General features: G+C 46.5%; 1 protein-coding gene across 3 annotated transcripts in view; it reads right to left on the minus strand.

Annotated features, from left to right (window-relative positions):
* AMMECR1L (AMMECR1 like) overlaps window positions 1–12375 on the minus strand; it is a 1368157-nt gene extending 1355782 nt beyond the window's left edge. For all 3 annotated transcript variants that reach the window (XM_086944026.1, XM_086944025.1, XM_086944024.1), the window contains exon 1: window positions 12310–12375. The gene's annotated coding sequence lies outside the window, so the exon portion shown is untranslated. The remainder of the gene's footprint in view (window positions 1–12309) is intronic.
* Window positions 12376–24617: the final 12242 nt, after the last annotated feature.

Consider the following 24617-nt stretch of genomic DNA (forward strand, 5'->3'; position numbering starts at 1 on the left):
TCGAGGAAGAGGGAAAATTCCTGTATGTAGAGGCTCGGTGGCTGGAACCCTAGATAATTTTATCATAAGAGCTGCTTCGGTTTTAGCCCGTGAAATTGACCTGACAGAACGTCGCCTCTCGTTAGACCCGGAATTTAATAAGAGGTCTTCCTTGGGCAATATTGTGCTGTCTAAAAGCCCAGATGGCAGTGCCAATACTAATACCAATACCAACGTTGACCTGGCTGCTATAAGTTTATGCAGTGATACAACTGCAGATTCTCTTACTAACAGGGCTGATGGAACTACTAAAACACAGATGGGAAATATAAAAGACCCAGTGACAGACTTGCCCGACGGAGTATCCACTCGTGCCCAAACTATGGCTGAGAAGGGAGGTGTCATTCAATCGGTGGGTCATAATTCAGGAGCAATACCGAAACAGAAGGTGGTGACGGTTACTAAAAAAGGAAGACAAACTAAACCCACAACAGCAACTAAAGATTGCCCCCCACTTGTTGTACAAACCACCGCTGACATACATAAAATGGGAACAAGTCCTACTACGGCCAATACATTGGACTGTGCTCTGACTCCTATGGGGAAGGCTTCTGGGCAAAATTGGAGATTTTAACATCCTCTATTCGGCCCATCATGGACAGATTAAAATATATGGAAGAGAGATTGAAAAAACTCGAGCAACTGACTTTATCGAATTAAATAAAAAGTCACACTCAATAATGCTAACAGCGACCCAGGAGAAACCAGCCCCACCAAAAGAGATAAGGAAAGCCCTGGTGCAATCATCTACATCTCAGACATCTGACTGTGACCCAATCACAGGGACATCACAGAAAAGAACGGAAGGCGCTCTGTGTATAAAGGACATTGAAACCATCTCGGGAAAAAAAGGACGTAAATCAAATGGTGGCTGGGGTAAAAACAAAAACCACACCGAAGGGATGGAAACAAACTGATGCAATTAATGGTCAAGGTCGTCTGTTACCAAGCATAAATCTGCCCCCAGAATCTACTCCCTATGTTATTGTTTTGACAGGAGTCCCTGAATTAGGGAAAGGCATTTCGGAATCTTATGTGGAACTGAAAAACAAGACCATACATTGGCTCAATGCCAACAGACCTCTACCCCCGCACATTCATCGTAAGATTCTGCTTGTACGGAGGGTTAGCTGGGTGGGGAGAAGCAGGAAAAATATTCAAGGAGATTGCATTATCGTAAATTTTAGAGATACGCAAGCTGCTCAGTACATCTGTGATGGGTGGCCTCACATGACAAATACAAGTATACAGCCTTTTGATCTTGCCTACTTCTATAGCTCATAAATAGGAAGACCAAATTATGCTTCACAGGGAAACTTCATGGAGGGGAATACAGGAGTAAATTACCCCAGAAACAGAAGAGTTTTTGAGGGCTATGGGCAGGAGATGGGTTTTCCGACCAACAACAGATTTAGCATACTCGATATGGTGGGTTGACTGCCGCCTAATACTGCCATACCGATTAACCTCGGGTGAAAGAAGAGAGAAACTATAGTTAATGGCAATGATCAAGGAAAATCACTTTCTAGTAGGAGTCTTCCAGTTAGTAGGACCTCAGACGAACCCCAAATAACTCCTGCACTGAGCAAAAGACATGAGATGGATAAAGGGCACCACCCCGACACCATCTCAGAAAATAACCAATACCCACAAAATAAAGCTGAAACTCCACTCAAGCCAGATTAGATTATAAATTATATAGTAAGGGAAGCACCCTTGGTACCACATGAACAGGATATGGATGTAAATAAGTACGAACTTATATATCAAAGTAGAGCTAGAGGAACACCAGCTATTGCATCTCTACAGAGATCTGATAGGCCAATAACAACTACTGCTAAGACGTCCGATAATATTAGGAGAAGTGTGGCTCAATGATTAGAGTGGCAGACCCTGATGCAGAGGTCTAGCCCGGGACCAGGGTTCAATTACCCGCCTCGGCGGGTCTTGGGCTCAAAATTCCAAGGACCTGATAATTCTCGCCTCGGTGCCTATTCCAATCATGGAGTCCCACTCTGCAACTCTGGGCAATAGCTTGCTTAATCTCCACAACAGCCCCCACAACACAAAGGATACCTGGCCTCCACCTTGGGGGTGCCAGGATGGGTTCCACAGCGGTATTCGTACAAGCGCCTTTAGACCCTTGCGGGTGAGTAGTGCGCTATACAAGTATCAATTTTTTACATTTAGACTGATGTCTTGTAATATCGCGGGGCTATCTGCCAGACTTGGGGATCCTGGCTGCCTACCATTTATGCAAGAATACTCGATTATTTGTCTGCAGGAATGTTGGGTTATGGAGCCTATTCATATAAACGGTTATTGCACTTTTCATACACCTGCTACACATATGGCAAAGGAAAGAAGTAAGGGAAGTCTTTGTACCTACATATCAAATCTTTTAACTGGTGTAGGAGTAAAATTTGAATCCGCTTCTGAATATTACCAGATACTGCAGATGACGGATGGGAGTAACCAAAAAATACTCCTGATACATTTTTATAATAATATCCCTAAGGCAGAGATATGTAACATCTTAGAGGACATGTCCCAAACTCTAAAGTGTATAGAAGAAAATCAGACAGATGATAAATGTGTCATATGGGTGGGCGACTTCAACTGCCTTCTATGCCCATATGGCCACTCGAATATTTGTGGCTTGGGCTTAGGCAGAGAAGATACTAGAGCACACTTTTCCCATACGACCCTGGGTAATCTCTTTAATGACCTAATTTCCTATTTAGATCTGGTTTTTATAAACAAATTATGTTCACTTCTGGTCCCATTTAAACCAACATTTATTGGGAGGGGATGCAAATCGGTCATAGATTTTGCATTAATATCTAAGCGGCATTCTAGTTGCGCTCTCACTTTTACCACATGTGAGATAGCAATGAGCGATCATTATCCAAATGGCTTATCCCTCTCCTTTGCAAGGACACAAGGAAAAGTAAATAATTTAACTGAGAACCTATATAATTATAAACTAAGCCTTGCAAAGAAGAATGGATATACCATAAAATGGAATAAAGTAGAGCCAACAGCCTTTTTTGCAAATTTCATCAAAAATAAACAGAGGGAATTCAAAACATGTCTCACGGTGGAAATGGGTGATGCTAAAATTAGTGAGGCTTTTCTCATAACCTCAGAGGAAATTTGACAGCTTCTCAAAAGACCACAGATGCATGATATAACAAAGGAGAGGAGATGGTTCAACTTGGAGTGCAGCAAGTCACATGCACACCTAATGTTAACATTAAAAAGTGAACCTAGAAATCAGATTGATATAAGATCCGCCAGAACTGCTTACCAACATGCAGTAAAAAATTGTAAAAGAGAGCTGAAGCAGGAAGCATGGCAGGCGTTTTATCACTCCTGTCTGATGAAAGATAATACTGGGTTTTGGAAGGCCGTAAATGCCCCTTTTTACACAGAGACAGAAACCAACACAATAGAAGTGGCAATCCCTGAAGATACATGGGTAACTCATTTTAGTGAGCTCTATGAAGCAGATACCCTAAATGTGGCAGACAGCCCGGAACAACTAGATGGAGTTCCTGACGTGGCTCAAAAAACATTCCCTATAAACCTTGAATTCTCTTTAATAGAAGTTCAAACGGCTATTGATAAGAGATACCTCAATAATATTCAAACCCGCAGAAAAGGGGGAGATATAGTAATACAAGAAAGAACTGATTACGCCATTGAAATAAATAAACAAATTTCTGAAGAAAAGCATTATAAGAAACTCCATCATAATCCTCTAATTGAAATTCGAGAGAAAATTGTGTCCATTACCAAAGAAGGACTAGATCAAGGTTTTTTAACTAAGAAAGAATTTGAATTTTTAAATTCAACAAACCCAAGAACCCCTGTCCTTTATACTCTCCCTAAGGTACACAAAAATGTAACACCCCCCCCAGGGAGACCAATTCTATCAGGATGTGGCTCGATTTTAGAGCCTACTGGTAAATACATTGATTTTTTCATAAGAGATTACGTTCCCCTACAAGCAAGTTATGTTCGTGACACAATGCACATGATACATCTAATAGAAGATCTGGCTTTTAATAAAGATACTGATTGGCTAGCAGCTCTAGATATATCATCACTTTACACCAACATTCCTCAGAATGACAGTATTGTCTGTATAAAATCTGCTTGATACTAGACAACGACCATTTAATGTACCTACTTCCTTTATAATTTCTTTGCTGGAGGTGGCACTGCAGAAGAATTATTTTGATTCTAATGGTCAATATTATGAGCAATGTGGGGGCACGAGCATGGGAGCAGTTTTTGCTCCAAATTTAGCAAATATCTACATGAACAAGGTAGAGAATGATTTCGTTCTATGTGATCAGAACCCTTACCATACCAGCATTATTTGCTGGTATAGGTATATAGACGATATCTATTTTATTTGGAGGGGCAGCAAGGAGGATTTTGAGAGTTTTGTTGTATACTTAAACACTATTCAAACACATCTGACTTTTACGTCCACATTACAGAAAGATACCATCCCATTCCTTGATTTGAATATCCAACACGAGGATAATAAATTGTACACATCTCTTCATAGAAAACCAACTGAAAAAAATACTTTACTATCATATAGGAGTCAACATCCTAGGGCACTGAGAGATGGATTGCCCTTTGGACAATTCTTAAGGATTCGTCGAAATTGTGCTCGACGAGACAACTATCTAAAAGAAGCAGAAGTATTAAAAAATAAATTACTAAAGAGAGGTTACCCCAACAAAATAGTGAAAAGATCACTTAAACGTGCCTGGTACTGCCCTCGAGAAGAACTATTGGTCACTAGACCAAAAGCAAAAATAGAGAAAATAGTGTGTGTTACCACTTTCGGAACTCATACCAACAAGATCCGTAAGAACATTATAAAAAACTGGGACATTATACAAAGCATTCATCCCCAAATTGAGGTACCTTTGTTTGCATACAAAAGAGGGAAACATTTGAAAAATCACTTAGTTAGATCTTCCACTGAAAAGATCACTAAGAAAGGTGGCACACTAGAAACATCTTGGAATCTACCACCTATTTTGGGCCATCATCCCTGTGGCAATTGTGTGATCTGCCCATTGACAGAAAAAACAAATATTTTCAAATTTGGTAATTATGAACACATACTTAAGTTCTTCTCGAACTGCAATACACGCAATGTCGTGTATTGCATCTGGTGTCCTTGTGGTCTGCCCTACATTGGGCAGACACAATAACCAGTGAAGTCGAGAATAGGGCAACTACGCAGCCGCATAAGAAATTCAGTTTTGACAGCCCCATTGGTATGTCACTTTCAAGAGAAAAATCACTCTGCAGATCAGATGAAATGGCAAGTCATAGACATTGCGACAGTACCTGAGAGAGGAGGCGACATTTCACAAATATTACAACGATGTGAATGCCACTGGATTGATAGAGTCAATTCAATTAATGAGGGGCTAAATTCCGCAGATGAATGGAGGGGCTTTGTTTCTACTCTGACAACCTGATTATATCAAGTTATAAGTTTTGATCTGTATAATTGAATATGAATAAGGGGTGTTGTTGTTCGTTGGATTGTTTTTGAAATGTCTTTGAAATGTTTCTTTATTGATCCTATTTAGGAATAATAATGTATAGAAGCGAATAATGTAAATATGTAAATGTAATGTGGCGTATTTGTATAGCACGAACAGTGACCCGGAGGCATCCCGGCGCTTGTACTCCTACCACAAGGGAACCCCTCCTGGCTTTTCCTTGTGGGGTGTCCACTCCTGGGCATCCCATGGTGAAACCAGGCATCCCTTGTGCATCGGGGGCCTTTGTGGAGACTAAGCAAGCTATTGCCCGTAGTTGCAGCGTGGGACCCAAGCTTAGAATCGGCACTGAGGCGAGAATATCCGGTCAGAGGAATTTAAGCCCGAAACCCGCCGAGGCGGGAATCGAACCCTGGTCCCTGGCCAGCGTTCTGCATCAAGGTCTGCCGCTCTAAGCATTGAGCCACACTCCTCCACATAATGGAAAACACAGCAAAATATGGTTTGTGTACATTTATGCTTTCACCTTAATTGTAAATGGTACCTGTGTATTTCTGTTTTAAAACAACTGCAATATGTTGGACATAGCATATAAGGTTTGAACTGGTGTACATCAGGTTGAATAATAGCATTGATCGTTATTATGACAAATACACCCCGTGTTTACAAAGTGAAGACACCCGCCCCCTGCATAGAATGCGCGCGCATCGCACGCATCACGCTATAAACGCGATGACGTACAACACCCGGAACTAATCTGTTATCACACAGACGACCGGAGAAACGCGACCGTGCGAACCGAGTTCTGCGAGCAGGTAGGCTCCTACACCCCTTCGTGCATAGAGATCCCTGCAACAACTTAGCCCTTTTCTAACTACAAGTCCCTCCGTTACCAGGCATTTTCCTGTTTTCCGCTGCTAACGTATTGACCGTCAGCTCTATACTTACGATTACCACGCAATCTATCTACAGTGGTAAGTTGCGGTTTCTGATATACAAATGCCTAAGTTGCGGCTCTTAATATACAATTGCCCACTCTACAGTACGTGTGTTAATAACATTTGATTGTTCTATCTTGCTTCCTGACAGTGCCCGGCTGGGTATACTGTAAGTCAATTTAATTATTCCGTCACGCATGGGTTGCGTTATTTAAAGACACCACGAGGTATTATTCGTCCACCTTAGTCCACAAATAACTATTAATTACTGCGACTACACATATTTACACACTTTCACTTTCCCCCTAGATGTCCCTCACTGTTTAGTCCTGACGAGACCCTCATCAAGCAGATCGAAACGCCGTCGACGCCATAGGGAATGAACCCCTCAAGCACAGTGTTCTATGATTGCAGATAGTCACTGATAATAATTGCTTTATTATTGTGCTTGGTCATTTTCCCTCTGTAAATATCCACAACAAAAAACTGTACAGATCACTTATTGTTTTATGTTCTGTTTTTTTGTTCACAAAATCACTGGGGACACATTGTACTTTTTTTGTATATATGTCGCTGTCATAAATATAAGACTCATTGCCTTAGTTGAAATACAAGAAGTAATTTCTCAAAAATTGGTATACGTGTGTTTCTTTCCTTGCTAAACCCTTTTCTGTTATAAGTCAATAGTGCTATTCTAAGCTGTAATATTGAATATTGTGTAAAAATAATTATGCCACAGGAACCATTGTTCTTTGGATAAACATATTGCCCTGGTTCCGCTGTGAGTAGGGTCCCCTTGTTTCCCCTTTTCGCATTGATAATAGTGCGGCAGGGAAAGCGCCAGGACCGGACGGGGTACCGGTAGACGTTTACAAATCCAATATAGAATTATGGGCCCCACTTTTAACAAATGTCTTAAACAGCTGTAACAAACATTGATTTTTTCGTACATGGCAAGAGGCCATTGTAATTCCCATTTTTTTAAAAGGAGACCGTAGTGATCCAAAATGTTATAGACCAATTTATTTATTGGATTCACTTATGAAGGTCGCAGGGAGGGCCATACTTAATAGATTACATTCTTGGGTAGGAGATCAAGGTATATTCTCACCCTTTCGATATGGGTTTAGAGCAGGACTTGGAACAACGGAACAAGGCCTGAACCTAGCATTGATAATAGCCAAGTATGTATCGGCTAAAAAAGAAAATGTATTCCTGACCTTCGTAGATCTGAGTTCGGCCTTTGATTGTCTGAACCATGACAAATTATGGTCCATACTACTGCAACTGGGTGTTAAAATCGAAACTGCTAGATTTTATAAAGGAACTAAATCGGGGGGCTGGGACAAGGGTATGATATGGGAACAAGGGCGAATGCTCTTCAAAATTTGATATAAAAAAGGGAGTGATGCAGGGATGCATACTAGCACCATTTTTGTTTAACATATATAAATAGTGTAGCCTCCCACCTCATGAAAGACCAGTATGATTACCCTAGAATTAAGAACTCCCCAGTCCCCATATTACTATATGCAGATGATGCAGTAATTATGGCACGGACACAAGTCGGCATCCAAAGATCACCTACACAATTCTCACGGTACATGAGTGATAAAGGACTAAAGATAAATATAGACAAGACTTTCACTATGTGTTGCACTACGAAGAAGACCTTGAAATGTAAAATTTTCCTTTCAGACTCAAAAATAGCTATGACCAACACCTTTTCTTATTTGGGCATTCATTTTGACAAAAGGGAGACTTGGTCTTCGGCAGCTCAGGCCAGAAAAATTGCCTTCTCAAGGGCAATAGGGGCTGTCCAAAACTTTGCTAACAAACTCGGCGGTCGTCCAGTCCCAGTACTAATGGACATATATAAATGCAAATGTGTGTCCACGGTGATGTATGGTGGAGGGATATGGGGGATAAAAGAAGCTCACAATTTACAGCTTTGTGAGAATGCATTCCTCTGTTACTTACTAGCTGTCCTACAGTCCACTTCTACTTTTGTGTGCCACCAAGAATTAGGCATACACTATATATCAGATCTCATTAAAATTGGTCCAATCTTATTGTGGCATAAAGTGTGGTCAACTGATGAGACAGGCCTGAATAGGAATATAATAAAAGATTGCCTTAAACTCGAGGGAGTCTTAAGAATCCCCTGGATTATGTATGTAAAGATGTTTTTGGCTGATTTAGGCATATAGAATATTTTGACACCCCGAGCTGCTTAGTGACTGTATCCAGGAAGAAGCTGAAACAAACTTGTTTGCACTTTTTAGAAAACAAACGATGGTTGGATGAGAAATGTAAGATGTCAGTCATGGAGAATCATCTGATCCTCCATGGGCAGGGAATCCAGCCATATTTGATTTTGGTGCAAAGCTGCTACTCACGCATGTTACTGACACGATTCAGGGGGGGGGGGGCTTTTTTTTAGATTGATCACGTTCCCGGACTTAAACTGTTGGTCCAAAAACCTGATATCATGCCCCTGAGATGACGTTTCCAAACAGTCCACTCTACATTGTATTCTTTTCTGCAAATGTTATACCCTGCCAAGGAAAAGATTTATAACGCCAATTTTAAGACACTGGGGTTTAAGGCAATGTAGGACAGCGTTAATGAGACTGAAAACATTGGAAGACGAATTGATCATGTATCTTGTGTCATCTTATTTAAAATCTCCAATTAGAGCCAGGACCTCAATGAATTAATTTAATATAACTTGAAATTACTGTAAATCCTCCCTTTTAAATGTTTTTTTTAATATACAATTGTGTTTTTATATACTCTAATTGAGTTTTAAATGACTATTTATTGTTCTATTTGTGCTTTTATGATTTTTATTATCAAAATCAAATAAAGCTTTTTTTTCTTTTAAGTAAAAAGCAGAAAATACCACAACAAAAACATACAGGAAGCAATGCAGCACAAGAACGCAAGATAAAAACCAAAGTACAACACATCGTATTACAAAAATGTAATACATAAACACAGCAATACAAAAAAAGCATATCACCACAGCAAAAACAAACAAAACAAAAAAAAAACACAACAACAAAAAAAAACAGACAACTATTACAGTGGCTTCACTTTACCAAAAATAGGGCCAGCCAAAAAAATGTTCAGCTCCTGTCCTCAGATTTGGATCCAGACCCAATGTGTTGGAGATACAGCTTATTTTTTTTATCTAGAATACTGAAGCTATTATAATTGTCTGACATGAAATTTTTGTAAATATCACCTGCCCTAAAACCAGACAATTAATCTCAGGAAAAAAGGAGATTATAACTTATTTCACTAGCTCTGCAAGCATTACAGCAAATTCAGTAGCAGATGCCAGGGCCTTCAGGAAATGTCCAGCAAGCTTTATTTTGCAAATGTTCCCAAATAAATGATTTTATATAATTAACAAGCGAACCGGTTTCAATAAATCACGACCCAGTAAACAGTCAAGTTTATTATATGCTTGGTGGTTAATATGCATGGTAGTAATTTATTTTATAGTGCAGTTTTACGACTATTCTTCTTCAGTGTTGTAACTGTGTGTCAAGCAAGTTGCATACCTGTATGGTCAGATAGCTCTTCGGAAACAAACTGGTGGCTTGTTCAGAGAACTAGCAGTAGCATAAGCAAAAAAAACCACAAAGCAGGGAAAAAGGTGCAGTACTAGTGTCACTGTGTGCTCTTTAATGCATTTACAAATACTTTGCTAGCACACTCATATTGGTTGCTATTTTACGGTTTTCTTGTGTAGGGCGTGCTTGCTGGTTGAACAGAGAACAAACACGTTGCGCAGCCCGGGGTTTCCTGCTAGCCTTTTGCAGAGAGCAATTTGTCTGCACATATACAGTGCCTGTCCTCACCTTGGATAGAAACTCTGCTATCGTGACGTTTTTGGTACAAATCTGTGGTTTACTTATAAGTTAGATATGGTATGTTCTCCAAACAATGAGTGACCAGAGAGAAAGAGGGGTAGGGGTGGAGGGGTTTGCCACACGATCGGCACATTTCTTCACAGTTATGAAGCTGGCGTTCTTTAACTTTATGGGTAGAAACTGGATTTAACAAACCGCCAAACTTCATATCTATTTTATTTACAGAAGCTGCACCCAGCTCTTGCAGGAATTTGCAAGCATTTCAAATTTAGCAGTAGGTAAACTGACTGGGGTGGGGGAAGAGGGTAGGCGGGATGAACGAGGGGGAGATGGGTGAAGCAAAAACACGGCGCCGGCCCAAAGAAAACACAAGAGTTTGCTGCCAAAGATAAAGATTAAACACAAGTGAAAACGTTTATTTTCTAAATCCTGCACAAAGTAAAAAAAAAAAATAACACACGATCACTACAATGCATAAGCAGAGGCAAAAAAAACCCACAAATGGTCTCCTAGTAATAGACTTCAAAAACAAAGTAGTACCTCAATCACTACGATTGCAGGGGAGGAACACTAATTAAGTGTAATTAATTTGTAGTCGAGTAGTGCTCCACATAAGCCACAAGAAGTGACGTATCGCGACTTCTGCCTAATTGGAAGGCAGCGGAGGAAACTGATTACGCAATGGAGAGTGTATGTGTGCTAAAAGCCCCTTCTGACTTTTTTTTTTTTTTTAAACACAACTGATCGTCGCCATAGGTGCCTACAGGCTCGAGCGAAAAAACATACCCTCTTGCTATCAGAGAGGCTAGCATTCTCAGGTAGGACGATCATGACCGTATTTTTTTCAGTTTTATGGAGCAGAACTTGACCTGAAGGGACTGGAGCGCAATGACATACAGACCAGATAGGACAAAACGTAAAAGATATAAGAATAAAAAGAAACAAGTCAGATGTTGTTGATTAACATTAAGAGCACGGAAATGGAACGCATACTTTTTCAATGAGCGAAGGTTCCGATGTGATGAAAAGGGAAATGTGTAAATGGTGTTCTGGAGAACAGCGTGGATGTCAATGACAAACCCCAGAACATACAACCATTGTTGGTTCTGATGAACAATGGGATATGCAGGCGAGGGTACATTCAAAATGACAGTAGCCCAGAGCTCTTGATCTAAAAGATTATGTGTGCACTATGTCTAGTTAATTGTTGGGTAGGGCGTTTCGTGTAGAAGCATTATGTGCCTCACAAACAAATGTGTTAATGCATTCACGTATACATTATCCCAAACGCGTTACAAATAACAAATTAGCCGGTTTGTTTTAATGCTATGTAATTCTCTGTACTGTAGTCCCTGGCAGGTCTGCTGACTGGTCCAGGCCAAAGACAGCTGTACGCCTAATAAACAAGTAATAACACACCGTATTCCTTCAACGTAATTCTGCCTGCATGCTTCAAGGCCCGTCATCTTATAAACACGACAAAAACATAAGGGCGGATCTGGCAAACTGAAGACAATGAAAGCCATCAGAAAAAAATGAGAGCGCAGACTAGTTTTAGGTCAAATAAAGCGTAATTGTGCTCATCTCCAAGAGCAAGCACAGATTCGGGGCACAATTAAACGAGGAAAAAGACTGCTGCCGATTGAAATAATAGTTAAGACGCGATGCAATGCCATATTTGAAATTAATTAAGCCGCGATGCAATGCCAGAATAACAATTACCCAATACCCCCACAAGTGTTACCGGGTGCCCACCATTTCTGAAAACAACTGTTTCGCAGACCACGCTTTTACCTAAAAGCAATTCAGAAACTGGGACTGAACGGGAGACCTACACATTGTTACTTGCTGAATAATGCATTTGAATAGGATAAAGAAGAGCATTCATTCCCCTATTTCGTGTACCTCTAAGATCCTCGGTGTTCCTACAAATATCGGCGCAGGCAGGTGACGTTACTTCTGTTCTTGGGTGACGTCTTTTCCGGGCGCCACCGGACTTCCGCCCGAAGTGCTTTAGAGACGAGATGTAAACGCTTGAGTCACTGAGGGCACACTTGTAGATTGGTGGTTCAGCTGTTGTAAATCGAGGTGAAAGTGCGTAGACCCAATGCAGCTGCATAATATCTAGAGTTTCATGAAAACTATTTTTAGGAAAGTTTAAAACCAACGCTCCAATTTAGTTTGTAGAATTCCAATTCTTCAGCAAAAGTAACCTTATTTTTTTTCTTCCACTTAAAAATGCCCGTCCGTAATGGAAGTTAATTGGAGAGTGTATTTCTCTCGATCTTTTAGATCTCTGCAAGAATATTCCTTGTGTTGACACGTACAGATTGGGATGTGCAAGAACGGGAGAATGGGTGAAAAACGGGAAATGTAACATTTTTTCATGAGCAATGCAATGGTACGTTATTATACGTGAGCGCCAAGGAGTGATTTATAACATTTTGGAAACAAAATTAGAGATTTTGGAAAAAAATGGGGGAATATATTTTTCCCATTCCCTTCTATTGATTGCCAATGTAAGTTTCAAATCAGGTGCAAACATTGTTTAATCTAATCTGAAATAAGGGTTGCGTGAAAATTTTGTTTTCAACTAGTGTTTTTTTTTATCATACACAATTTCTTCCAGGTGGTACCTGGAGGTACTTGTGATGGCAAAACAGTGAAAGATGGGAATGCTTTTTGGTAAACAGGTGGCAAAGACCATTTCCACGTGGCATTTTTTCCAATTTTCAGTGGACTGTTTTAGAATTACACACAAATACACACAGTACAAAAACAATATTTCCCAAATTATTATTTTATATAAGCAAATCTTTATTATTTTTTATTGAAAAGGTCAAATACAGAAAACTACACTGCCCCACGGGTTTTTTACAACCAGTTGTAATGAAGTTGCTAATTTGTCCCAATTTGGTAAAGGGCATTTAGACCTACCTTTTTAGGTTTCGCTGGGGGGCGGAGCCGTTAGGCTCCTCCTCCAGAGAAATCTGTAGTTTCTAGTATGGGTGACTTGAACACGCCTCTCTGCTTCATTGGCTAGCTCCATAAATGGAGGCTAGCCATTGGAACAGAGAGGCGTCCGTCAATGCCGGACCAGACACGGGGGCGTTCCCGAGAATCTTTGGCTTTTGGCTACGTCATGATACGTCAGCCAAAAGCCGGGAACGCCCCCGAGAAGAGCTGGCCCGATCGCTGTGCTCATCGGCACAGATTCAGGGGTGAGGGGAGACCCGTGGTGTTTCCCTGTGCCTTATAATCCCCCGTGTCGATCTGCTGGCGAGGAAGCAGGCTGACCGCGATCTGCGGCCCGAAAATCTCTGGCCGCTAAATCACCGTCGCGGCCCGGGGCCAGAAACACCCTCTGCAAGCTGTGTTCGTGACCGGGAGCTGCGGTAGCTGAGATCGAAGCCGCCGCGCTCCCATTGGCCACAGGAGTCGAGCCCCCTCACTGACGCCGCGACGGGATTGGCCCGTGCGCCGTCGCGTCACTACTGAAGCTGTGCAGGGATTGGCCGCTCAAGGTTCGTCATCGTGGGTTGCCCCGGGAGCCGCACTGCCGTTGGCTGACTCCCGGGTGGTTGTGAGGGCTCGCCTGCAAAGCAGCGACCTGATTGGGCCATCGGCGGAGGAGCTGCACCTGAAGCACGACGAAGAGCCTCCCGGAGGAGACCCATCCCCGCCGAGGAGACCGTGAGTGCCCCTGTGCCCCGGCCTGCCGTCCCAACTGCCGAGTGCCTGCATAACTCCCCCGCCGCTCGTAGGATTGTCGAGAGCGGGCGGGAGAGCAACCGGGACCGACAGGTGAGTAGTAGGGGGGCCCCTGGGCCTTCCTGGATGCAAGCCAAATGACTATCCCCCCATCCCCTGGTTTCGCGCTATAAACAAGATGTAAAAGGGATGCATTGGCACCTCAGACCGCTGGTACCACTGCACCCTTGATGGCTACACGAGGAATGCTTTAGTGTTATTGCCTATTTAAATGTACTTATATCAAGAAAGAGGGGTGCAATTATCGCTGGCCAGCAGCTATCCCCTCCCCTCAGCTCTTAGAGCGTCTTACCTGCGCAGACACCGCGGGCTCTTGCATTTCTACGTGCAGTCACCCCCGCCTCCCCCCTCGGGGTGTCTATTCTGACCCGAGCTCCTCCTGGCCGCGGTGTGCCATGTGGTAGCCCTCGACTCCAGACACTGTTTGTTTTTCAGACCTTTCCCTCTCCCGCCCGGGCCCTGGGGTGCCATGTGGCGGCTCCTTTCTAGCACAAAGCGGGTCAGTGTGTGTCCGACCGGTGTTGACTTTGCGGAGCCGGGGCTGAGGAGAGCCTTCATGAAGGGCCGGATGCCATCGCCGCTGCCCCAGTGATTTAATTAAACGGGGCGAGGAGTGGGGAGCGGGCGCCCCGGCGCTGGCGGGGCAGAGCCGCGTCTGGGGCTGCGGTGGGGATGCGGGGTTAACCCTCTGTGGTCTGACCCCAGGTCAAGCTCTGAAGGGGGCTTGTCAGGGCGGGTTACCCCGCAGATGGAGACATCTCGCAGCCGTGCAGTGACAGGCCAGGTGAGGGCCTTGCATTCCGGCACCCCTGGGCCTCTCTGCCCCAAAACGCCAGCAGGCACCCCTTCTACCCAGCAAGCGTCATCTGAGTTCAAGGGTTCCCTCTCAGTCGAGCACGGACCATCTCTGCCAAGGAGGGGGGTGGGGGTGGGGAAGGGGGGGGGGCTGTGCCCTGAAAAGAACCTTCAGATCTGGAAGCTCCCATGCCAGACGGGAGGGGTGCAGGGGCTGTGTCAGGTGGGACCCTCTCTAGCCAGGAAGGGTCTTCTGTAGCCATCGGCAGCTCTTTCCATGGGAGCCCCCATCCCTTATTTTATCCAGGAAGGAGAGGGCCAAGCAGGAACCCCCTCCCCATTCTGGCAACTGCACAGTCTGATTTCTAATATGGATAATTGGGGAAGCTGGAACACCCTCCCCCCCTTCCAACAACACACAAATTGCTCTGAACAATTTCAAAGCACTAATAACAGTAATTCTGGCGATTAGCCTGGGGGCGGGCGAGCGGCAGGGGGAGGGGGCTGCTGCACAGAGGGGGCCTGTTCGCGGGATGCAAGGTCCTGCCTGGCCCCCGGAGTGGCAGGAGAGGAGTCCCGGGGGGTGGGGTGTCTGAGGCTGAGATACCTCGGCAAGTGGCGGCTCGCCTGGAATCCTGCACCTTCTGCATCTTCCAGGCGGGCACGGTGGGAGCTCAAGAGAGGTGCTCTGTGCTCGGGGGGGAGGGGGGGCTCGGAGAGGACGAGGGGATCGCCAACACCTGGAATCGCACCGTGCAGATGCTTCCAATTGTCAGAATGCACGAATTCTTCTGAAGTACCAGCCCCGAGGAGACGCTGCTTCCTGGCCCCGCATGGACGTGCAGGGGATGGGGAGCATCTTCCGGTTCTGTCCTGTGGACGCGTTCCTTCAGGAGACAAGGGCATATTGTTCTAAGAGGGCGGCTTCAACATCCTTTTTCAAGTGTGGGCATTAGGAGCCAAGTGTCATCAACTGTTATGCAGTTGCAAAGCCTGAGATCTGCAAAAACATCAAATTACAATATACAAACGTACTATCGTGTCGGAAATGTCTCTCTGGCTTGTGTAGAACACCTGGTGGCTTACTGCAAATTGGACCGGGGGGGGGGGCGGGGCATGAAAGGGACGCCCCCACTTCCATCCAGTCCATCGTGCAATGTACAGATGCTTTACAGCTATAACTGGGTTTGTAAACTGTTGACAATTTAGCAATCTTTGAAGCAGGTATTACTGATTTGCACAGTGGACAACCTCCACTCTTCAAATTACACCTGGGAGCTGGGGGGGGGGGGGGTGGAGGGGGGACAGGGAACAATCATGGACTGGTATCTTTCTGGTGCTATTTGCCGGACAAAAAAAGTAGTAGACATTCTGAGTGTGCAGGGACTGTGGCTTGGCAGTCTGCTGTCCCTCACAGGCCTCCATCCCTGCATTTGCAAAGAATCGCGAGAAGAATCCTGCCTCGTGTATATTAGAGAGGAGCAACTTTTTGTGTCTTCTTGCGAAGGGTGGTTGTGGGCTATGACTGATTTGTACATTTGAGGCCATGTCATCAAGCCGTCACTGTGCAGAAAGCAGCCAGCAGCTTTGTGACATGGCTTTAGCACCCCAGGCCTCTGGTTCTGAAGGAAGGGGTGATACCTCGATTGTTGAGGTGTTGTACATCGCCTTCTGGCAGCTTCCGAGCACTCAGACACTGCAAACATATACAAATGCCAAAGCAAAGCGCTATGAAGGTAGTCGCTGTGAGTAGAGTGCATTTTGTTTTGAAGAGTCCTGTGTGCTTGTTCTTTTTGGTGAAGGCATCTTCTTGGCCCGATTGGGGGTTAGGCGAGTTGATCCTGTTCTGTGGGTTTGTACCTTGCTGCACTGAAATTCCTAAAACTGGGGGCATTTTTTTGGGTAGAGAGCACCTTTTTTGAGTAGCTTGTGGAGGCAGAAGCATATTTTGTGTGGGAGAATTTTCGTCTGCTCATCGTAGCATGAAGTTAGATAAGGGAGCATGCTACACTAGGTATCATACGGTTCTGCATGGGCTCTAGGGGAGGGTGTCATGCAGTGCTTGAGACACCGTGATTTTCTGATATCTCACAAGCCAACCTTCATGTTCAGTCCGAGGCAGCTTTTAAGGAAATAATGCGGGGAAGGGTAATAATTCCCCTCTAAGTGTCTGGGTGAATTCAGGGTGTGAGAAGCACAATAGGGCATTCTGTACTGAAGGCAGTGGAAGTTTCTCACAGCATCGGTCAAAGGGTCATAAAGGTGTTCTGACTACATGCACATTCAATGCATGGCCTCTTTGCAGAGCGATGATCCTATTTGTGCATACTGTAATTACACATACACGGGAGTCCAGGAAGTGTATGAGGAACTTGCTGAGAGTCCCATTAAATATTTGGTGGGCTCTAGGATAATGCAGATTGATCTTTGACAATTTCACATGGAATATTACAACCTTATCTGAGTGTCATTTAAGATCTCTTTAACCTAAATAAGCAGTGTTTGGCAGCTGTGTAATATTCTACTTGGGTGAGGATCTCCCACCAAAAACCTTTCAGTGAGAAAAGCAATTGTTGTAGAAACGATTAAATTAGCTCCTCTTTACAAACTGATAATGCCAAGAAACATCCCTTAACTAAGATGTGGGCTGTGAGAGCTGTGAGAGCTGTGTGGGCTGTGAGAGCTGTGTGGGCTGTGAGAGCTGTGTGGGCTGTGTGGGCTGTGAGAGCTGGGTGGGCTGTGAGAGCTGTGTGGGCTGCGAGAGCTGTGTGGGCTGTGAGAGCTGTGTGGGCTGTGAGAGCTGTGTGGGCAGTGTGGGCAGTGTGGGCTGTGTGGGCTGTGAAAGCTGTGTGAGCTGTGAGAGCTGTGTGGGCTGAGAGAGCTGTTGGCAATGTAAATAACAATGCCATTTATTTATAAGTAAAAAAAAAAAAAGAAATGTCATGAGCAATGCCAATAGCTCTAACTTTTCCAAAGGCGAAACCGTTGCATTGTAAATGCTTGTTAGGTCTTGGCCTGATGTCAGCGGCACATGCGCTGCTCTCGTCATACGAGACTTCTTGGAATCGATACGATTCCAACAGCCTCGTCCCACCTCTGCCTTCAGCTTTCATTGGCGCGCGTCGTTTGGCGTCAAATTATGCCTAAAGCAGTGCAATGATTGCACTGAAGGCATGGTAATCATTCCTTGTTGCCACCCTGTCTCCTTTTAGGCACGCCCACTGGGATTGGATCGTTTACGGGTGGATTTACACTCTTTCCTTTAAAGGACTCAAAGCACTTTTTTTTTTCAAATTTGCAGCACCGTCCACACGCTTGTAATGGCCGCTTACAGCTCTCCTGCTTCAGACCCCCCCTCGCAAAATGTTGAATTCTGCTGCATTATCAACTCACCTTATCTCTCTGGTGTTAGGCTTTTTAAAGCAATCTATTCATGCATTCATTTGCGCACTATGATGAGCTGCCGAGTATATTTCGTGTGATGTGGGGTTGGGCTACAGAGGTATGTTTGAATGGTCAGAGCCTTTAGAGCCAGAGAACTAGGCCAGCAGAGGTGCTATAGAGCCAGAGAACCAGGGCAGCAGAGCTGCTCTAGAACAAGAGAACCAGGTCAGCAGAGCTGATGTAGAGCCATAGAACCAGGTCAGCAGAGTTGCTTTGGAGCCATAGAGCAGGTCAGCAGAGCTGCTTTAGAGCCAGAGAACCAGGTCAGCAGAGCTGCTGTAGGGGCAGAGAACCAGGTCGGCAGAGCTGCTCGAGAACCAGGTCAGCAGAGCTGCTGTAGGGGCAGAGAATCAGGTCGGCAGAGCTGCTCGAGGGCCAGGTCAGCAGAGCTGATTTGGAGCCATAGAACAAGGTCAGCAGAGCTGCTTTAGAGCCATAGAACAAGTTAGCAGAGCTGCTGTAGGGGCAGAGAACCAGGTCGGCAGAGCTGCTCGAGAACCAGGTCAGCAGAGCTGATTTGGAGCCATAGAACCAGGTCAACAGAGCTGCTTTAGAGCCATAGAACAGGTCAGCAGAGCTGCTTTAGAGCCAGAGAACCATGTCATCAGAGCCGTTGTAGAGCCAGAGAACCAGGTCAGCGGAGCTACTCTAGAGCCTAGGAACCAGGTCAGCAGAGCTACTCTGGAGCCAGAGAATCGGGTCAGCAGAGCTGCTGTAGAGCCTAAGAACCAGGTCAGCAGAGCTGCTTTAGAGGGAGAGAACCAGGTCAGCAGAGCTGCTTTAGAGCCAGAGAACTCGGTCAGCAGAGCTGCTTTAGAGCCAGAGAACCAGGTCAGCAGAGCTGCTCTAAAGCCAGACAACCAGATCAGCAGAGCTGCACTAGACCCTAAGAACCAGGTCAGCAGAGATGCTTTAGAGCCGTAGAACCAGGTCAGCAGAGCTGCTGTAAAGCCAGAGAAACCAGGTCAGCAGAGCTGCTTTAGAGCCAGAGAACCAGGTCAGCAGAGCCGTTGTAGAGCCAGAGAACCAGGTCAGCAGAGCTGCTCTAGAGCCTAAGAAGCAGGTCAACAGAGCTGCTCTAGAGGCAGAGAAACAGGTCACCAGAGCTGCTCTAGACCCTAAGAACCAGGTCAGCAGAACAGCTTTAGAGCCGTAGAACCAGGTCAGCAGAGCTGCTGTAAAGCCAGAGAAACCAGGTCAGCAGAGCTACTTTAGAGCCAGAGAACTAGGTCAGCAGAGCCGTTGTAGAGCCAGAGAACCAAGTCAGCAAAGCTGCTCTAGAGCCTAAGAAGCAGATCAGCAGAGCTGCTCTAGAGCCTAAGAAGCAGGTCAGCAGAGCTGCTCTAGAGCCAGAGAAACCAGGTAAGCAGACTTGCTTTAAAGGGAGAGAAACAGGTCAGCAGAGCTGCTTTAGAGGGAGAGAACCAGGTCAACAGGGCTGCTTTGGAGGGAGAGAACCAGGTCAGCAGAGCTGCTCCAGAGCCAGAGAAACCAGGTCAGCAGAGCTGCTCTAGAGGCGGAGAACCGGGTCAGCAGAGCTGCTTTAGAGCCAGAGAACCAGGGCAGCAGAGCTGCTCTTGAACCAGAGAACTTGGTCAGCAGAGCTGATTTAGAGCCATTGAACCAGGCCAACAGAGCTGCTTTAGATCCAGAGAACCAGGTCATCAGAGCTGCTTTAGAGCCATAGAACAGGTCAGCAAAACTGCTTTAGAGCCAGAGAACCAGATCAGCAAAGCCGTTGTAGAGCCAGAAAACCAGGTCAGTAGAGCTGCTCTAGAGCCAGAGAACCAGGTCAGCGGAGCTGCTTTAGAGCCAGAGAACCAGGTCAGCAGAGCCGTTGTAGAGCCAGAGAACCAGGTCAGCAGAGCTGCTCTAGAGCCTAAGCAGCAGGTCAGCAGAGCTGCTCTAGAGGCAGAGAACCAGGTCAGCAGAGCTGCTCTAGAGCCCAAGAACCAGGTCAGCAGAGCTGCTCTAGATCCAGAGAACCAGGTCAGCAGAGCTGCTCTAGATCCAGAGAACCAGGTCAGCAGAGCTGCTGTAAAGCCAGAGAAACCAGGTCAGCAGAGCTGCTGTAGAGCCGGAGAAATCAGGTCAGCAGAGCTGCTTTAGAGGGAGAGAACCAGGTCAGCAGAGCTGCTCTAGAAGCAGAGATCCAAGTCAGCAGAGCTGCTGTAGAGCCAGAGAAACCAGGTCAGCCGAGCTGCTTTAGAGCCAGAGAACCAGGTCAGCAGAGCTGCTCTAGAGCCAGAGAACCAGGTCAGCAGAGCTGCTTCAGAGCCAGAGAACCAGGTCAGCAGAGCCGTTGTAGAGCCAGAGAACCAGGTCAGCAGAGCTGCTCTAAAACCAGAGAACCAGGCCAGCAGAGCTGATTTAGAGCCATAGAACCAGGTCTGCAGAGCTGCTTTAGATCCAGAGAACCAGGTCAGCAGAGCTTGTTTGGAGTCATAGAACAGGTCAGCAGAGCCGTTGTATAAAAAGAGAACTAGTCAGCAGAGCTTCCCTAGTGTCTAAGAACCTGGTCAGCAGAGCTGCTCTAGATCCAGAGAACCAGGTCAGCAGAGCTGATGTAAAGCCAGAGAAACCAGGTCAGCAGAGTTGCTGTAGAGCCAGAGAAACCAGGTCAGCAGAGCTGCTTTAGAGGGAGAGAACCAGGTCAACAGGGATGCTTGAGAGGGAGAGAACCAGGTCAGCAGAGCTGCTCCAGAGCCAGAGAACCTGGGCAGCAGAGCTGCTCTTGAACCAGAGAACTTGGTCAGCAGAGCTGATTTAGAGCCATAGAACCAGGCCAGCAGAGCTGCTTTAGATCCAGAGAACCAGGTCAGCAGAGCTGCTTTAGAGCCATAGAACAGGTCCGCAAAACTGCTTTAGAGCCAGAGAACCAGATCAGCAAAGCCGTTGTAGAGCCAGAAAACCAGGTCAGTAGAGCTGCTCTAGAGCCAGAGAACCAGGTCAGCAGAGCTGCTTTAGAGCCAGAGAACCAGGTCAGCAGAGCCGTTGTAGAGCCAGAGAACCAGGTCAGCAGAGCTGCTCTAGAGCCTAAGAAGCACGTCAGCAGAGCTGCTCTAGAGGCAGAGAACCAGGTCAGCAGAGCTGCTCTAGAGGCAGAGAACCAGGTCAGCAGAGCTGCTCTAGATCCAGAGAACCAGGTCAGCAGAGCTGCTCTAGATCCAGAGAACCAGGTCAGCAGAGCTGCTGTAAAGCCAGAGAAACCAGGTCAGCAAAGCTGCTGTAGAGCCGGAGAAACCAGGTCAGCAGAGCTGCTTTAGAGGGAGAGAACCAGGTCAGCAGAGCTGCTTTAGAGTGAGAGAATCTGGTCAGCAGAGCTGCTTTAGAGCCATATAACCAGGTCAGCAGTACTGCTGTACAGCCAGAGAAACCAGGTCAGCAGAGCTGCTCTAGAAGCAGAGATCCAAGTCAGCAGAGCTGCTGTAAAACCAGAGAAACCAGGTCAGCAGAGCTGCTTTAGAGCCAGAGAACCAGGTCAGCAGAGCTGCTCTACAGCCAGAGAACCAGGTCAGCAGAGCTGCTCTAGAGCCAGAGAACCAGGTCAGCAGAGCCGTTGTAGAGCCAGAGAACCAGGTCAGCAGAGCCGTTGTAGAGCCAGAGAACCAGGTCAGCAGAGCCGTTGTAGAGCCAGAGAACCAGGTCAGCAGAGCTTCCCTAGAGCCTAAGAAGCAGGTCAGCAGAGCCGCTCTAGAGGCAGAGAACCAGGTCAACAGAGCTCCTTTAGAGCCGTAGAACCAGGTCAGCAGAGCTGCTGTAAAGCCAGAGAAACCAGGTCAGCAGAGCTGCTTTAGAGCCAGAGAACCAGGTCAGCAGAGCCGTTGTAGAACCAGAGAACCAGGTCAGCAGAGCTGCTCTAGAGCCTAAGAAGCAGGTCAGCAGAGCTGCTCTAGAGCGTAAGAAGCAGGTCAGCAGAGCTGCTCTAGAGGCAGAGAACCAGGTCAGCAGAGCTGCTTTAGAGCCGTAGAACCAGGTCAGCAGAGCTGCTGTAAAGCCAGAGAAACCAGATCAGCAGAGCCATTGTAGATCCAGAGAAACCAGGTCAGCAGAGCTGCTTTAGAGCCAGAGAACCAGGTCAGAAGAGCTGTTGTAGAGCCAGAGAACCAGGTCAGCAGAGCTGCTCTAGAGCCTAAGAACCAGGTCAGAAGAGCTGCTCTAGAGCCTAAGAACCAATGCAGCAGAGCTGCTCTAGAGCCAGAGAACCAGGTCAGCAGAGCTGCTTTAGAGCCAGAGAAACAGGTCAGCAGAGCTGCTCTAGAGCCTAAGAAGCAGGTCAGCAGAGCTGCTCTACAGGCAGAGAACCGGGTCAGCAGAGCTGCTCTAGAGCCAGAGAACCAGATCAGTAGAGCTGCTTCAGAGCCAAAGAACCAGGTCAGCAGAGCTGTTGTAGAGCCAGAGAACCAGGTCAGTAGAGCTGCTCTAGAGCCTAAGAAGCAGATCATCAGAGCTGCTCTGGAGGCAGAGAACCAGGTCAGCAGAGCTGCTGTAGAGCCAGAGAAACCAGGTAAGCAGACTTGCTTTAGAGGGAGAGAAACAGGTCAGCAGAGCTGCTTTAGAGGGAGAGAACCAGATCAGCAGAGCCGTTGTAGAGTCAGAGAACCAGGTCGGCAGAGCTGCTCTAGAGCCTAAGAACCAGGTCAGCAGAGCTGCTCTAGATCCATAGAACCAGGTCAGCAGAGCTGCTGTAAAGCCAGAGAAACCAGGTCAGCAGAGCTGCTGTAGAGCCGGAGAAACCAGGTCAGCAGAGCTGCAGCTTTAGAGGGAGAGAACCAGGTCAGCAGAGTTGCTTTAGAGGGAGTGGATCAGGTCATCAGAGCTGCTTTAGAGCCATATAACCAGGTCAGCAGTACTGCTGTACAGCCAGAGAAACCAGGTCAGCAGAGCTGCTCTAGAGGCAGAGATCCAAGTCAGCAGAGCTGCTGTAGAGCCAGAGAAACCAGGTCAGCAGAGCTGCTTTAGAGCCAGAGAACCAGGTCAGCAGAGCTGCTCTAGAGCCAGAGAACCAGGTCAGCAGAGTTGCTTTAGAGCCAGAGAAACCAGGTCAGCAGAGCTGCTGTAGAGCCGGAGAAACCAGGTCAGCAGAGCTGCTTTAGAGGGAGAGAATCCGGTCAGCAGAGCTGCTTTAGAGCCATATAACCAGGTCAGCAGTACTGCTGTACAGCCAGAGAAACCAGGTCAGCAGAGCTGCTCTAGAAGCAGAGATCCAAGTCAGCAGAGCTGCTGTAGAGCCAGAGAAACCAGGTCAGCAGAGCTGCTTTAGAGCCAGAGAACCAGGTCAGCAGAGCTGCTCTACAGCCAGAGAACCAGGTCAGCAGAGCTGCTCTAGAGCCAGAGAACCAGGTCAGCAGAGCCGTTGTAGAGCCAGAGAACAAGGTCAGCAGAGCCGTTGTAGAGCCAGAGAACCAGGTCAGCAGAGCTTCTCTAGAGCCTAAGAAGCAGGTCAGCAGAGCTGCTCTAGAGGCAGAGAACCAGGTCAGCAGAGCTCCTTTAGAGCCGTAGAACCAGGTCAGCAGAGCTGCTGTAAAGCCAGAGAAACCAGGTCAGCAGAGCTGCTTTAGAGCCAGAGAACCAGGTCAGCAGAGCCGTTGTAGAACCAGAGAACCAGGTCAGCAGAGCTGCTCTAGAGCCTAAGAAGCAGGTCAGCAGAGCTGCTCTAGAGCCTAAGAAGCAGGTCAGCAGAGCTGCTCTAGAGGCAGAGAACCAGGTCAGCAGAGCTGCTTTAGAGCTGTAGAACCAGGTCAGCAGAGCTGCTGTAAAGCCAAAGAAACCAGATCAGCAGAGCCATTGTAGATCCAGAGAAACCAGGTCAGCAGAGCTGCTTTAGAGCCAGAGAACCAGGTCAGCAGAGCTGCTCTAGAGCCTAAGAACCAGGTCAGCAGAGCTGCTCTAGAGCCTAAGAACCAATGCAGCAGAGCTGCTCTAGAGCCAGAGAAACAGGTCAGCAGAGCTGCTCTAGAGCCTAAGAAGCAGGTCAGCAGAGCTGCTCTAGAGCCTAAGAAGCAGGTCAGCAGAGCTGCTCTAGAGCCTAAGAAGCAGGTCAGCAGAGCTGCTCTACAGGCAGAGAACCGGGTCAGCAGAGCTGCTCTAGAGCCAGAGAACCAGATCAGCAGAGCTGCTTCAGAGCCAAAGAACCAGGTCAGCAGAGCTGTTGTAGAGCCAGAGAACCAGGTCAGTAGAGCTGCTCTAGAGCCTAAGAAGCA

This window comes from Lissotriton vulgaris, chromosome 11 (assembly GCF_964263255.1).
Source record: "Lissotriton vulgaris chromosome 11, aLisVul1.2, whole genome shotgun sequence".
Classification (NCBI taxonomy): Eukaryota; Metazoa; Chordata; class Amphibia; order Caudata; family Salamandridae; genus Lissotriton; species Lissotriton vulgaris.